This window comes from Oncorhynchus kisutch, linkage group LG30 (assembly GCF_002021735.2).
Source record: "Oncorhynchus kisutch isolate 150728-3 linkage group LG30, Okis_V2, whole genome shotgun sequence".
Taxonomy (NCBI): Eukaryota; Metazoa; Chordata; class Actinopteri; order Salmoniformes; family Salmonidae; genus Oncorhynchus; species Oncorhynchus kisutch.
The window spans coordinates 22,282,239-22,299,661 of NC_034203.2; the positions used below are offsets into that span (position 1 = coordinate 22,282,239).

At 40.6% G+C, this 17,423-nt stretch overlaps 1 protein-coding gene across 4 annotated transcripts in view; it reads left to right on the forward strand.

Moving 5' to 3' along the window:
• The window catches only part of dlgap1a (discs, large (Drosophila) homolog-associated protein 1a), a 120,369-nt gene that overhangs the window by 33,381 nt on the left and 69,565 nt on the right, over positions 1-17,423 (forward strand). For all 4 annotated transcript variants that reach the window (XM_020467432.2, XM_031810162.1, XM_031810161.1 and 1 more), the window contains exon 2: positions 950-1,030. The gene's annotated coding sequence lies outside the window, so the exon portion shown is untranslated. The remainder of the gene's footprint in view (positions 1-949; positions 1,031-17,423) is intronic.

The window sequence follows — 17,423 nt, forward strand, 5'->3', positions numbered from 1 at the left end:
GAAAGTGTTCTTAATGTTTCGTACACTCAGTGTATAGCTCTAAGGGCATAACCATGTGACCTCCATGTGCTGCACTCAAGCACCTGGTCTTTAGCCTATTATAATCGCTTGATGGCAGCAAAGTAGTTTGCACTAGCACACTCCACTGTATAATGCACTCAGTAAACCCAGGATGGTAGTACAATGATTTGACATGCCCATATGCACACATCCGAAGCTATTTGCTATTTTATGAGATGCAGCTGGAATCTAAGTTGTCCTAAGTATGTGCGTGTACATATACATTTGAGTGCGTGTGGTGTGTGTGTGTGTGGGGGGGGGGGGATTGGGAATAGAAAGAATCACAGCACACACCATACGTTTGGCTCATCTGAGAAATCAACACTGCATTCAAAGTCATTACATCCTCTTTTTGCTGGCAGTTTGCGAGTTTCTGTTATGGAGTCTCATCAAAGATAACATCTAATGATCAAAGCCAATGATGCTTGTCTGTGTGAATAACGATGTTGCCAGAACAGCGTGTGCTGTGTTACATCCTAGGGCTAGGGGGACTGGCGATGTGTAATCAGGGAAATGTTCTTTTTTGACCTTGGGTTGAAGCTGGAGCTTATCTCAAATTGTGCTCATAGCTCCTTCTTCAGATCAAAGGGCTGTGAAGGACAGTTGAAAAAGCCATTTCACTGTGGTATCTCTGTATGAACTACTGTAATGTAGCTGGCCAAATGAGCGTGAAGGAATTCAAGTGTCAGAGTGTTTACTGTAGCTATGATTCAGGATTTCTGATTGCACAACTTGCTCGGTGTGACCCCTGTGGCATCTGAACTGAAAATAACCTTAATTGATTTAACTTTATAAAATGGAAAAATAGACAGTGCATTGTTTGATGAGACACCTCTAATAAATCTTATTGAAATGACCATTTCTGTTTGTTTTCTTTTGTCCTTTCCAGTGGACTGTATTGGTGTGAAGGCTAACACACAGGGATTCCAATGCCTTCCAGACAACAATCTAAAATGGGGAATTGAAGAGGGTGAGTAGGATTATGAACGGTTAATCAAATGTTTGCTTTGCTTTTATTGACATGCCTACAGAAACCTATACTGCCCTACAAAGGAAAAATGCAGTAACTACACCAACAGTGAAACGGACAAATGGCTTTACATTTTTTTTGTAACCAGTCATGTATGTTTGTAGGTAGATAAGTGATAATGCACTGGTGTATCATCTTATTATGAAGTCATTTTAATGCACATTGACCTTGATTTGACCTATGAACCCTAAAATGCAGATACAAAGCTCTGCCATTGTATGACCTTAAACAACTACAGTGCATTTGGAAATTATTCAGACCCCTTGACTTTTCCCACATTTTGTTACGTTATAGCCTTATTCTAAAATGGTTTAAATAACACATGTTCCTCAATCTACACACAATATCCCATAATGACAAAGCAAAAACAGGTTTTTAGAAATTTTAGCAAATGTATTAAAAATAAAAACAGACATACCTTATTTACATAAGTATTCAGGCCCCTTTGCTATCAGAGTCGAAATTGAGCACAGGTGCATCCTGTTTCCATTGATCATCCTTGAGATGTTTCTACAACTTGATTGGGGCACCTGTGGTAAATTCAATTGATTAGACATGAGTTGGAATGGCACCCACCTGTCTATATAATGTCCCACAGTTGACAGTTTATGTCATAGCAAAAACCAAGCCATGAGGTCAAAAGAATTGTCCGTAGAGCTCCGAGACAGGATTGTGTCGAGACACATATCTGGGGAATGGTACCAAAAGATGTATGCAGCATTGAAGGTCCCTAAGAATAGAGTGGCCTCCATCATTCTTAAATGGAAGAAGTTTGGAACCACCAAGACCCTTCCTAGAGCTGGCCGCCCGGCCAAACTGAGCAATCAGGAGAGAAGGGCCTTGGTCACTCTGACAGAGCTCCAGAGTTCCTCTGTAGAGATGGTAGAAGCTTCCAGAAGGACAACCATCTCTGCAGCACTCCACCAATTAGGTCTTTATGGTAGAGTGGCCAGACAGAAGCCACTCTTCAGTAAAAGGCACATGACAGCCCACTTGGAGTTTGCCAAAAGGCACCTAAAGGACTCTCAGACCATGAGAAACAAGATTCTTTGGTCTGATGAAACCAAGATTGAACTATTTGGCCTGAATGCCAAGCATCACGTCAGGAGGAAACCTGAAACCATCCCTACATTGAAGCATCGTGGTGGCAGAATCATGCTGTTGGGATGTTTTTCAGCGGCAGGGACTGGGAGACAAGTCAGGATCGAGGGAAAGATGAACGGAGCAAAGTACAGAGAGAGATCCTTGATGTAAACCTGCTCCAGAGCGCTCAGGACTCAGACTGGGGCGAATGTTCACCTTCCAACAGGACAACAACCCTAAGCACACAGCCAAGACAACGTAGGAGTGGCTTTAGGACAAGTCTCTGAATGTCCTTGAGTGGCCCAGCCAGAGCCCGGACTTGAAAACAATCTAACATCTCTGGAGAGACCTGAAAATAGCTGCGCAGCGATGCTCCCCATCCAACCTGGCAGAGCTTGAGAGGATCTGCAGAGAATAATGGGAGAAACTCCCCAAATACATGTGTGCCAAGATTGTAGCATCATACCCAAGAAGACTCAAGGCTGTAATTGCTGCCAAAGAAGCTTCAACAAAGTACTGAGTAAAGGGTCTGATGTGTTTTTGCTTTGTCATTATGGGCTATTGTGTGTAGATTGATGAGGGGAGATAAACAATTGAATTAATTTTAGAATAAGGCTGTAACATAACACAATGTGGAAAAGGTCAAGAGTTCTGAATACTTTCTGAATGCACTGTATATGGGTAATTCAAAGGCAAAGTACAGTGTCTACAATCTAAATGTGTTTATTCAAATTTCTTGTTGTTTTTCTGTTTGATGGAAACAGTTTGTGAGTTCTAAATACATTCCAACTGTATTTAATGGTTTCATGTAGTCATGTTTTCATGTTTTGAAGGTTGTATTGTAGTAACCCTGATACATTTTTTCACCATAAGGTAAGGACTATTTCATCACGCATAATGTATATACTTAAAAAGTCATATTTCATTTTGTGAAGTATCTACAATCTGTTAATGTGTTCATCCAACTTTCTTATTGTTTTTCTGTTTGACTTTGTATAGTCATTTATTTGACTTAGTGGTCATAGGTGACCCAGTGCTCATGCTTGATAGGCATAAAACATGACTTCATAATAAGATGATACATCAGTGCATTCTCACTTGTCTGCCTACAACATATTTGGCTGGACAGGAAATAAACTTTAAAGCAATTTTTCTGTTTTACTGTTTCAATAGTTACTTAGTTACTTCTCTTATGGCAGAGCGGGTAACTGCAGTCAAAACATAGTGGAACATAGCCTTGGTTTTTACTTAGATTTTGTAGTTACTGCAAATCTCACACTGAAAATAATTGATGGTGATATCGAATCGTTTCACCTTACTGTCCAAAAGCATTGTATGCAGCCGGCAATACACTCGTATCCGCTTTGGACCGGTTCATACCTAAAACATTCTCCATTTAGTCCTGAAGGTTGTGTATCTCTTTCAGCCAATCATGTTGCAGCAAATTAAATTAAATTAAATCAAATCATATCATTTTTTATTGGTCACATACACATGGTTAGCAGATGTTATTGCAGGTGTAGCGAAATGCTTATGCTTCTAGATCCAACAGTGAAGCGGTATCTAACAGAAAATATATAACAATTCCACAACAAAACCTAATATCTAACAAATTCCACAACAAAACCTAATACATACAATCTAGTAAAGGAATGGGATAAGAATTGACAGTTGAAGTCGGAAGTTTACATACACCTTAGCCAAATACATTTAAACTCCGTTTTTCACAATTCCTGACATTTAATCCAAGTAAAAATTCCTGGCCTTAGGTCAGATAGGATCACCACTTTATTTTAAGAATGTGAAATGTCAGAATAATAGTAGCGAGAATGATTTATTTCAGCTTTTATTTCATTCATCGCATTCCCAGTGGGTCAGAAGTTTACATACACTCAATTAGTATTTGGTATTGCCTTTAAATTGTTTCACTTGGGTCAAACGTTTCAGGTAGCCTTCCACAAGCTTCCCACAATAAGTTGGGTGGTTTTGGCCCATTCCCCCTGACAGAGCTGGTGTAACGGAGTCAGGTTTGTAGTCCTCTTTGCTCGCATACTCTTTTTTAGTTCTGCCAACACATTTTCTATAGGATTGAGGTCAGGTCTTTGTGATGGTCACTCCAATACCTTGACTTTGTTGTCCTTAAGCCATTTTGCCACAACTTTGGAAGTATGCTTGGGGTCATTGTCCATTTGGAAGACACATTTGCTACCAAGCTTTAACAATCCTGACTGTTGTCTTGAGATGTTGCTTCAATATATCCACATAATTTTCCTGCCTCATGATGTCAACTATTTTGTGAAGTGCACTAGTCTCTCCTGCAGCAAAGCACCCCCACACAAATGATGCTGCCACCCCCGTGCTTCACGGTTGGGATGGTGTTCTTCGGTTTCCAAGCCTCCCCCTTTTTCCTCCAAACATAACGATGGTCATTATGGCCAAACAGTTCTATTTTTGTTTCATCAGACCAGAGGACATTTCTCCAAAAAGCACGATCTTTGTCCTCATGTGCAGTTGCAAACTGTAGTCTGGCTTTTTATGGTGGTTTTGGAGCAGTGGCTTCTTCCTTGCTGAGCGTCCTTTCAGGTTATGTCGATATAGGACTCGTTTTACTGTGGATATACAGTGGGGCAAAAAATAATTTAGTCAGCCACCAATTGTGCAAGTTCTCCCACTTAAAAAGATGAGAGAGGCCTGTAATTTTCATCATAGGTACACTTCCACTATGACAGACAAAATGAGGAAAAGAAATCCAGAAAATCACATTGTAGGATTTTTTATGAATTTATTTGCAAATTATGGTGGAAAATAAGTATTTGGTCAATAACAAAAGTTTATCTCAATATTTTGTTATATACCCTTTGTTGGCAATGACAGAGGTCAAACGTTTGCTGTAAGTCTTCACAAGGTTTTCACACACTGTTGCTGGTATTTTGGCACATTCCTCCATGCAGATCTCCTCTAGAGCAGTGATGTTTTGGGGCTGTTGATGGGCAACACGGACTTTCAACTCCCGCCAAAGATTTTCTATGGGGTTGAGATCTGGAGACTGGCTAGGCCACTCCAGGACCTTGAAATGCTTCTTACGAAGCCACTCCTTTGTTGCCCGGGCAGTGTGTTTGGGATCATTGTCATGCTGAAAGACCCAGCCACGTTTCATCTTCAATGCCCTTGCTGATGAAAGGAGGTTTTCACTCAAAATCTCACGATACATGGCCCCATTCATTCTTTCCGTTACACGGATCAGTCGACCTGGTCCCTTTGCAGAAAAACAGCCCCAATGCATGATATTTCCACCCCCATGCTTCACAGTAGGTATGGTGTTCTTTGGATGCAACTCAGCATTCTTTGTCCTCCAAACACGACGAGTTGAGTTTTTACCAAAAAGTTATATTTTGGTTTCATCTGACCATATGACATTCTCCCAATCTTCTTCTGGATCATCCAAATGCTCTCTAGAAAACTTCAGATTGGCCTGGACATGTACTGGCTTAAGCAGGGGGACATGTCTGGCACTGCAGGATTTGAGTCCCTGGCGGCGTAGTGTGTTACTGATGGTAGGCTTTGTTACTTTGGTCCCAGCTCTCTGCAGGTCATTCACTAGGTCCCCCCGTGTGGTTCTGGGATTTTTGCTCACCGTTCTTGTGATCATTTTGACCCCACAGGGTGAGATCTTGTGTGGAGCCCCAGATCGAGGGAAATTATCAGTGGTCTTGTATGTCTTCCATTTCCTAATAATTGCTCCCACAGATGATTTCTTCAAACCAAGCTGCTTACCTATTTGCAGATTCCGATTTTCCACCATCATTTGCAAATAAATTCATTAAAAATCATACAATGTGATTTTCTTGATTTTTTTTCTCTTTTTATCTGTCATAGTTGAAGTGTACCTATGATGAAAATTACAGGCCTCTCTCATCTTTTTAAGTGGGAGAACTTGCACAATTGGTGGCTAACTGAATACTTTTTTGCCCCAACTGTAGATACTTTTGTATCTGTTTCCTCCAGCATCTTCACAAGGTTCTTTGCTGTGTTTCTGGGATTGATTCGCACTTTTCGCACCAAACTACATTCATTTCTAGGAGACAGAACGCATCCCCTTCCTGAGCGGTATAACGGCTACATGGTCCCAAGGTGTTTATACTTGCGTACTATTGTTTGTACAGATGAACGCGGTTCCTTCAGGTGTTTGGAAATTGCTCCCAAGGATGAACCAGACTTGTGGAGGTCTACAATTTCCTTTCTGAGGTCTTGGCTGATTTCTTTTGATTTTCCCATGATGTCAAGCAAAGAGGCACTGAGTTTGAAGGTAGGCCTTGAAATACATCCACAGGTATGTATTGACTGAAATGATATCAATTAGCCTATCAGAAGCTTCTAAAGCAATGACATCATTTTCTGGAATCTTCCAAGCTGTTTAAAGGCACAGTCAACTTAGAGTATGTAAACTGTATTAGTATAAAATATATGGATGAGCAGTGACAGAGCTGCTAAGATGCAATAGATAGTGAAGAATAGATAGTGAAGGATACAGTATACAGTATATATATATATGAGATGAGTAATGTGAGATATGTAAACATTCTTCAAGTGGCATTATTAAAGTGACTAGTGTAACACATGCGAGTGAGAGACAACAGACAGACAACAGGAGCAAAGTGACGCACAGAGGCTCTGCAGCAGGATGGGACAGCCTGGTCAACAGTAGTGCACTAAGTAGGGAATAGGGTGCCATTTGGGACACAGGCAGGGAGAGAGGCCAGTGACCTCACACTGCACATGTGTCTGGATGATCTTCTTCTACGTGCAGTATTGAGCTCTCATTTCACCGCAACCAATGCCATGAGAATACCAAATATGATGTTTTGTTTTGAAGGGAAAGCCTGCAGCTAAACAACAAATAGTAACTGTTGATGAAATGGAGATCATGATACCCCGGGATTAGGAACAAACTAAATTGGAAACAAATCTGCAACAACATGGAGTAACATGGAGTAAAGAAACAAGCTTTGATCCCTGACACACTGACACAAAGCTGGAGAGCTAGAGAGGAGAGGGGGGGGGGGGGGTGTAAGTACTCAAAGGCTGTCTGATCAGAACCACAGCAGGGCAGCATTCTCTAGTCAGTTTGAAGAATATAGTGGTGTGGACCCATAAGTGAACATCAGAGGGCTTTTCCACTGTCCACTGTCCACTGGGGGGGGGGGGGGGGGGTCTATGGTTAAAAAACGAAAGAAGGAAAATAAAACTCTTGCTTCCAGCATTTTCAGCTGGGATTTTTTTGTCTAAGTGCACCAGAAGGTAAGATATGTGGTGCGAAAGGCACTCATTTGGAATCTGTGCTCCATTTGCCCCTGGCGGAAACACTGCTCATTAAATTTTAAGAGTAATTTTTGGTCTTCTAGTGGTGTTGTTGGGGGGAGGGGCAGAGATCTGATTGTATAGTAGATAGTGGATGAGATGAGAAGGAAGCATGAACAACATTTATTATTGGATTATACACGCTGGAAATCTAGGGGTTTTGGGCTAGTAGTGTATTTACAGTAGACTTGAGGTAGAGGTAGAAGCAATGAGGAGTGTGAGTGGAAGCATTAAATTGTAACCTGCCTCTAACACAATTCCAAAACTGTACTCAAGTACTATAGCTTTAAGGTACTGAGGCTAGGACACCAGTCTCAAGACATATTGGTTTGACATGTTGATGACAAGCATAATATGTTACAACTGATATTGCTCACTTGACTTCCTCAATCTTTCATACTGGTAAATATTGATTGAAGGCTGCCAATTGAATACATTAAGAGATTCATAAAAAGTGATTAGTGTCTTCTGTACATGGTGTCTTCTGTACATGGATGACCGCATACAGTATATGAACCTATGACATGCTCTAATTCTAGTACACTCACTGTAGATTAGCAGGAAGACAAGGATGGGAATCAGCTACCCAGGTAGGGTACTGTACCTCATCTCACAGCTGTGGTGTGACTGTGAAAGCCAATGGGGCTGCTTAGAGATGTCTGGCACTGCGGTTAATAAGAGGTGAGGTGTGTGGAAAACTCAGCTCTGTATGATCATTCATCCAGCTGAAAGGCTTTGTCTGCACACCCAAATGACACCCTTCCCTGGGTCGTTCCACAAAAAGAGTGCCTTTTGATATTTGAGGTAGATATATTAAAAGCCTGTTATATTAAATGAAGTGCTCTTTAATATAGAAGTCAATACATTAGTTTTTTTATATATGAATAAAGACTTGCTAAAGTGCCAAAATTCAGCATTTTAACATGTCCCTCACATGCTGACTAGACCGGGCACACACGTGCGTCTGCGTGCACCTTCGCACGCATGTTGATTTTGTCCATCCACACTAAACGCGATCAAGACACGCAGGTTGAAATATCAAAACGAACTCTGAACCAACTATATTAACAGGTCGAAATGCATGAAACATTCATGGCAATTTAGCTAACTTGCTGTTGCTAGCTGATTTGTCCTGGGATATAAACATTGGGTTGTTATTTTACCTGAAATGCACAAGGTCCTCTACTCCGACAACGAATCCACAGATAAAAGGGTTAAACTAGTTATCCACGTGGGTATATGCTCCTAAAAACCAATGAGGAGATGGGAGAGGCGGGACTTGCAGGTCTTGTCATGGGTCAAAAATAGAACCCAAAAACATTTATTTTGCAACGCTCCCGTCACTTCTAAATTTTTTTTAACCAAATTAACTCCAACATTTCACCAAGTTTTACCATCATTGTAAAGCCCTATTTATTTTGTTGCTTTGACAAAGTCATTTTTTAAGATTATAATTTAATTAATGATTAGGGATTAGTGATTCATTTACGTCTGTCCCTCATTTTAAGGTCAACCCTGTTATGTGAAGTGAACTCTCATTTTAATATGGTGAAACTATTCTTTTCTTTCCCTTTTTTTCATCTGATAGTCAAATCATCAGTGTTGTATTACTTGAGACCGGTCTCGAGTGTCTCGGTCTTGACTCGGTCTCATACAGTGAGGACTCGTAATTTCTTCCCAGAGACCAGCCGAGACCAGTGGAGTAAAAAAATCATAATTAGCAGCTTCCATTCAGTCAGCACATAAAACCGCTTCTCCAGGTCAAATATATACACTCCTGCCTTTAAACATTATCTTTAACTATTTTAGACATGTTTGCACAGTGGCGAACCAATAGGCCTTCAGGGTGTGACACTCTCATGTCGGAGAGTGCACTTTTTGTAAACACAAAGGGCCAGTGGTGTAGTGGAGAGTATACACATGTATAAACCGTATACCCACTTGTTCTTCAGTGGGCATTGTGTATACTCGCTTCTTAATCCCTACTGATGTGTATCAAAGTAATGTAGTGGAGGTATACAACTTATCAATTATGTTGTACAATAGAAAAAGCGTGCACAAAGTAGCCTACACAATCGCAAAGCAAGTAAAATATATTCATGTGCACATAGCCTAGTTTTAACGAAATATCATCTGCAGGCAGCAAGACTATGCAGCTATCAACTGGTTTTAGATTGGAGCACCTCACAGAAGAATACATCTGTAGACTTTAGGGTAGGAAATACATTTCAATTCATGATGTCTACCAGTAAATGCTAACAAAGGCAACAATGGGTATGCAACCAGGTATTGTAAAAGTGTATTCCTAAGTGTTGGTTAGTAGGCTATTTGTGATGTGCAATTACCATCATACACAGTTTGTATCAGGGGCGTAGATATGGATGGACCTGGTTGGACAAAGGCCCACCCACTGGGGAGCCAGGCCTTGACAGACCCACCCAATCAGATTGATGTGGTGTAAGCGTTGTTGTGGATTTAGACCCTCAAATATTTGTATTTTTTTTCTATTTTAATTGAAAGTGAAAATCAGAAAAATCTATAGGAAAACAAATAAAAAGGATTTTCCATCGCTGAGCGGGCTGTTTGGGAAAACTAGAGTATACCTACTTCTCCAGGCAACACTACACCACTGCATAGACAGCAGTCACACACAGCATGATGTTAAACAATAAATAGTCCATAAACTCAGACATAATAAGCTAGTAGGTCCCAATCATTAGAATACAAAAACACAATCATTAAACATTTCCCAATCGAAATGTACAACTACTACTTCCATTTGCAAAAAGAATTTCACGTTTAGCACACAAAGTAACCTGTGACCTAAAGCTTAAAGTGGGAACTGACAGCGTTTGAACTACTTTGCAGGTATGAAACATACAGACAATCATATCAGTAACAAATATCAAATGTATGCTATAATATTTGTAAAAAATAGGTTATATTTGAATCAATGTTCCGTGACGAATAGAATAGATGGATGCAGTTCAATGCATGATTAATATCATTTACCAATATATTTATTGGAAGTCCAAAAAATATTGCTATCAGGTTGTAAATCACAGGTGGCCTGGTACATTGTTTGCTGCCTCTGACTGACTGACTTTTTCCCCTCATATTGTTTTTAGGTGACTATGCACAGCTATAGATGCATGTATCATTTGGTTAGCTAGCAAGTACTTGAACGACTGTTATCCAGTTAGCATATCTTTTGCATTCGCAAATTCTACTGCGATTTCAGAGCACTCTCGCCTGAGTGTGCCACAGCGCAGAAAAGCTGATGAATTTACGAACGCGCAACACCTGCTGAATATGACCGGTGTCAGTAAATTTTGCCAAAAAAAGTAATAGTCAAGAACACTCCAGACAACATTTAAACAGGCTAACCAGCTCTGCTACGGCGAGTAAAATGGTCAGAGTGAGGTGTTCTCTCATTTGCGTCTGGAAGTAGATAGCTAGCAAGCTAGACAACTTTGTATTTTTAGCTTGGGTGCTTGGTTGGGACAAGCATGCATTGGCAGGCAAGCTGCTGATTTTGGACAGCCAACTAGCTGAAAAAGTTTGAGGGTTTTTCTAATGTTCCTTCGTTAGATTTTAGCTCATCTTGCTCTGTCTAACATTAGTTGTTGATCTTGTTGTTGTTGATGTGCATAACTGAGGGAGAGAGAGCCTACCTTTTCAAGGTTGTTTGATCAATAGGACTGTACAGTAACCAAATGTAAGAGGACTACCGTGGTGTTTACATATTTGCGATGTATTTTGTGGCTTTTGGCAAATGCGTTCTAATGATCTAACGTTGCGATGTTGCAACTGCCTGTAAACACACAGTAAGGTCCAAAGTGAATGATGGCAGGTCTATGTAGCAAATGGCTTGTTTGTATAAAGGCCTACTGTAGCTCTGATTGGCTATAGCGCACCGGTCTGTGTAGAGTCCAGTCCTGGACAAGACATGTTTTTATTCAGTTGTATTTACTGCAGTGTCTATTAATTGTTCAAAAGCATCGCTGCTTTCCCATTCTATATTGCTATAGAGTTTTCACAAATGCCTTAGTATACGTAATTCCCAATCCCTCTAAGAATTTATGAAAATGTGAAAATGACCATATCTAAGTGGATGCTTGTCCAAAAATGTTTTTTAAAAAGTGTCATATTCTTCCTGGGGGAGTATATGAACAGATTTGAATAATAATGTAATGATGCTAAAATGCTGTCAGTTCCACTTAAAATGCTTCACACACACGTTATTTTCAAAGAGATGGCTAACAACAGCAACTGCACTGCAATAAAAAACACAGTTCCACTCACCAGATGATGATCATTTGAAACTTAACTTCTTGTTGAAAGTTATTCTTGAAAAGGTAGAAGCTAACAAATGAACAACATCCTCTTTGATAACAGCTGCTGCAAACTAGCCAACAACAAAAGCTAGCTAGCTAGGCCGTGGGAAATCTACGTTTTTGTAAAAACAGTCCCACCCATTAAGTCAAAATGTGATTGATTGATTTCACTGTCACTCAAACATTTTTCCCGAATAAAATTGAATGACAGATGCCTTGATCTAGCTTCTGATGGCTTAGCCAATGGCTGACTTAGCTAGCTAGATTTATCTCCCCTGAGACCAGCAAAGAAAAATCCTGATTGGATATGTTAACCCTTTCCTTTCCCCAAGAAACTGAAGAGATTAAATAAGAACATAATTGAAAATAATATTATTATTATTATTATATTATTATCATCACTATTTTATAAATCCTTAGCCCTTATCCTCCCCCTCCCTGTCTCGGTCTTAACTCAGTCTTGACCCCCAATCCGGTCTTGCTCTTGACTCAGACTCGATTTGCTCTGGTCTTGGTCTTGAATAGGTCGTGATTTAGGTTGTCGAGAACACAACACTGCAAATCATAGTGTAACAGTAGGTGAGCTGGTTCTACTCTTTCTGGTCACTTTCTGGTGTTTTGTGGTGGAAAACTGAGTGTGTTGAACATAACATGTCAACCCTGTTACCCACAGATAGACAAGCTAGAAAGATTTTAACAATTATTTTTTAATGAGGCTTGCATTCAATTGCCACTCCCTGTTGCACACAACAAGTTTCCATTCCCTCTGTCACAATGGGATTCATGGCTGATTTAAAATTAAATCCTCAACCCTCTTACTTGATTTGCCACTTAATAGGCACTTACTATAGTCATTTTTTCATTTTACCACAATTTTTATATGACCCCCCTACATAGTGCACTACTTTTGTCCAGAACCCTATGGTCCCTGGTCAAAAGTAGTGCACTATATTTTTTTACATAACCTTTATATAACTAGGCAAGTCAGTTAAGAACAAATTCTTATTTACAAGAGTCCATTCTACAGAGCTGCACAGTATTCAGCAAACGGATTAATCTAAAACCCTGGGCGAGTAGATAGATGCAGAGCAAAATACACATGTGACGTGGAGACTATTGCTTTGTTACAGCACTTCTACAGAGCCACCATGGTTAATTCCAAACATCAATTCATGGTAGCCAGGTTTCTCCGACATTTAGAGCCACCTGCAGTGCTCTGAGCAGGGCGATAAGACTGGAGGAGTGGATCGTTGTGGATCCACAGGGAACAAACAGGCCATTTGATGAATAAATGTTTCCCATAGTAATTAAGATGTGACTCATACTTTTAGGGTCAAGCAGCAGGATTCTTAGTGTGCACGTGAGTTCCTTAGCTAGCAGTAATTAACAAGCAGGGTGCTGCTCAGAGGCCAGATTAACTCAGACATTGAAGACTAAAAACCAGAAAGGCTTCTTCCCCCCTCCTCTCAGCTTGGTCTCTCTTCTCTCTCTTCACCCAGAGTGACTTCACATTTCCTATGTATGTGTTCTTCCTTATTTAAATGTGCCTGGTCCGCTAGCTAGGCTATATCTAGCCAGAGGATATTCTAATGATGTGCTGACCCTTTCAGGATTAAAACATGGCTGGGTGCACTGAACAATTAGCTGCAGTATATTCATCATTAAGTTACTTTTTTAGACTGTTCAGTGGATTTTCACAACTAATGTTGAGTGAAATTACTATTCTCAATATGATTTCCAGGTCTCTGACCTCCTCCCTATAGGCTGCCTCGTTGTTGTCGGTGATCAGGCCTACTACTGTTGTGTCATCGGCAAATTTAATGATGCTGTTGAAGTTGTACCTGGCCATGCAGTCCTGAGTGAACAGGGAGTACAGGAGGGGGCTGAGCACGCACCCCTGAGGGGCCCCTGTGTTGAGGATCAGCGTGGCAGATGTGTTGTTACCTACCCTTACCACCTGGGGGCGGCCCGTCAGGAAGTCCAGGATCCAGTTGCAGAGGGAGGTGTTTAGTCCCAGGGTCCTTAGCTTAGTGATGAGCTTTGAGGGCATTATGGTGTTGAATGCTGAGCTGTAGTCAATGAATAGCATTCTCACATAGGTGTTCCTTTTGTCCAGGTGGGAAAGGGCAGTGTGGAGTGCAATAGAGACTGCATCATCTGTGGATCTGTTGGGGCAGTATGCAAATTGGAGTGGGTCTAGGGTTTCTGGGTTAATGGTGTTGATGTGAGCCATGACCAGCCTTTCAAAGCACTTCATGGCTACAGACGTGAGTGCTACGGGTCGGTAGTCATTTAGGCCGGTTACCTTAGTGTTCATGGGCACAGGCACTATGGTGGTCTGCTTAAAACATGTTATTACAGACTTGGACAGGGAGAGGTTTAAAATGTCAGTGAAGACACTTGCTAGTTGGTCAGTGCATGCTCGCAGTACATGTCCTGGTAATCCGTCTGCACCTGCGGCCTTGTGAATGTTGACCTGTCTAAAGGTCTTACTCACATCGGCTACGGAGAGCGTGATGAGAGAAACTACTGGTACTCCTTGTATAAAGTCTCGTTATTGTTATTTTATTGTGTTACTATTTCCTTTGACATTTTTTGTAAAGTTTTCTAACTTTTTAACTCTGCATTGTTGGGAACATGGCTCGTAAGTAAGCAATCCACTGTAAAGTATACACGTGGTAATCGGCGTATGTGACAAATATAATTTGATTTGATTTGATTTAGAGAAATGCTGTATTTTGTTTAGAGTAAATTATGGACCAAGGACATCTATGTCTTCAATGTGGGTTTTCTTTCCCTGCTACTAGTGTTTGTGCTCTTTCAGGAAATGTAAACCAAGTCGGATAGCTAGCACATTTTCCAAGTTAATAAATATGTTAGCACTACAGGCCTTTGATATTTGCTTGCTCTTTGTTTGGTGAGGAGGGAAAGTACAGAAGCACTTTAATGATAGTGCATGCCTTTAGGACGTGTTTTCATGTGGAACACAAATGGTGGATCTCGCTTTCTTGAAATTTAGCTGGAACTCTTTTACAACCTACATAGCACGAAGACTCAAGGGAGTGTTGGTTGGTTGGTTGGTAGGAATTAAAGCTTGTTGCTGGAAATATAGTTTTGGTTTCCAATGTAAATCACTGTTGAGGACAACTTTCAAATGATGGAATTTGATTTTCCCCCTTTTGAAAGTAATAAAAGCTTTTCATAAGTGGATAATATATGGAGTTGATGGAGTTGTTACCTACACAGTATGAATGTCTTTAAATTCTGTTTTCCTGTTCATTCCCTTTCCTCCCATATCCTTCAACTGTGGTGTGTTAATGCATGGTGATTTAGTTTAATTGCAATGGTAGATCCAATATGTTTTAAGCTATATATCAAAATCTATAGACTCAGCCAGCCAACATTCTGTTCCATTGCCAGAAATGGGAATAAAAAATGATGTTTGTATTCACATTGATGCTCAGCTGATAAGAGACTATTCTACGTGACAGAGGGATTACATATAGAATGTATTTCTGTGTTCAATCTTTACTTCAAATGTATTTAGTCCAGATACTCAACTTTGCATTTTCCGATTCCTCTCAGCATCAGCATCAACACCTTCCCTCCACCATCCCCCCATCCACACAGCTATTCGTTCCAGTTGAATATATGCATATTCATATCTTATATGAGCAACGTTTAGCATTGGGTGTAGAAACAGATGGAGGTTCCTCCAGAACAGAATTGCAGGGGAAAGAGGGTTGGAGCTGACTGTTTTCTGTGTGAGAGAGAAAGCAGGCTGAGCCCACGCTCTGTGCAGGCTGGGATGAATCATAAGAGTGAGTGGGCGGGAAACGCGTTTCTTTCCTCAGAAAGGCAGAGATTCTGCTCTGACGTATATCCCTGGCGTACTGGAGAATAAAGCCTCCAGGAAGTTTTTTTTCTGACATTTTTTTTCTTGCACTTTCTCATTTTAATGCGACTGTATGTATTATGGGTGTCTGTACTCAAATGGGATGACATCATCGTTGACCTCTGACAACAGACAGGAAGTGTATATGCATACATTACAAACACCTGTGTCATAGAAATACACAACCTCCAAACAGTACCAAACCATTTCTTATCACTCGGTGCTAGACTGGACAAAGAAGCTCTAAGTGTCCGGTAAATATTGATTGAATGCCTGCAACAGATAATCATTGAGTCTCTCCATCAACCCATGGACTCATATTGACCTGTTCAGACTTGTAATGTACAGGTCATATACTGTAATGGGATAGAGGAGGGTGTAAGACAGTGTGTACACGTGGGTCATGTACTCCCTGAATGTCATCCCAGAGCCAGATTAATGAATGAATGAGGTCAGTGTGCAGAAGACAAGTGATACCGATCTGGAGAGCACATGAGCGGTGTCCTCATGCCGTTGTCTGCTTTGATTAATGGTGCTGCCATCAGAGCGTCTGCTTCCACTGCCAGCTGGGTGATCATCAGTACTCTCCCTCCTGAACACAAGTAGCATTGCCTCCTCTAGTATGCCCTTACAGGAACATGGTGACTGGATAACAGTGGACTATACCTAGGTTCAGGAGAACAACTAACTATAACAGACTTGGTAGTACACTAGAGGACCAAAATAGATATCCTTACTCTGTGTTGCAAAGGTGTTAGCTTTGAGGGTTTCCCTTGGCAAAGTAATGTAAGAGTTGAGTTTGTCTTTTCTCCCAATGCTGTGATTTAAAGATTGTTAAAGATACCATTAGAAAATACTGTTTTGAATAGAAATAGTCTGTCTGGAACCTATATGCCTATCAGTGAGTATTCCACTGATATGCTGGCATCTGAACCTTTTATTAACTGGCATTTAGTCATAAATCTGAGAATTTGGCTTGGCCAGGAAATAGTCCCTTACTTTGGGGAGCAAAATTATATTATTTTCACCAGGGTTCATTTGGAGGGTACCATATTAGCCTTGAGGGTGTTCAATCAGATATATGTTTTCTTCGAGTGCACACCTTATAGTGTGTGTCAGTTATGAACTGTGTTATTCAATGTCTTGGAGCCTCAGCCTCGAAACAAACCATTACGTTACAAAATGTTATTCAATGTCTTGTAGCGTCAGCCTCGAAACCACCATTACATTGATGCACCATGTTATTCAATGTCTTAAGAAACAGCCCAGCAGCACTTAATTTACAATGTTGACCAACGAGAGCCCCTTAGCTCATTTTCATGATTCTCTGTCTTGCTACTGTGAAAATTATAGTTTTCTATTGTAGATCTACTGTAATACGAAGATTAGATAAGAGATATGTCTGTCTTGCTGCTTCAGGGGTGGCTTTTGCACATCTAGCCTGCCTGCTTGACAGTGATTCTCACAGACAAGCCAGGCATGGGAACACAACGCAGTGAAAATGGTTAGTTTCCGATGAATTAGCTTTGAATGTTCAATCGCTGCTTTTTTACTCCAAATTCAAAAATGAATGGTCTTGGTAGTGGATATGAGCCCAGTGATATCGTCACAGGGCCATGAGACTGAGCATTTTAGAATGCACTATTTAGTATTCCAGGAA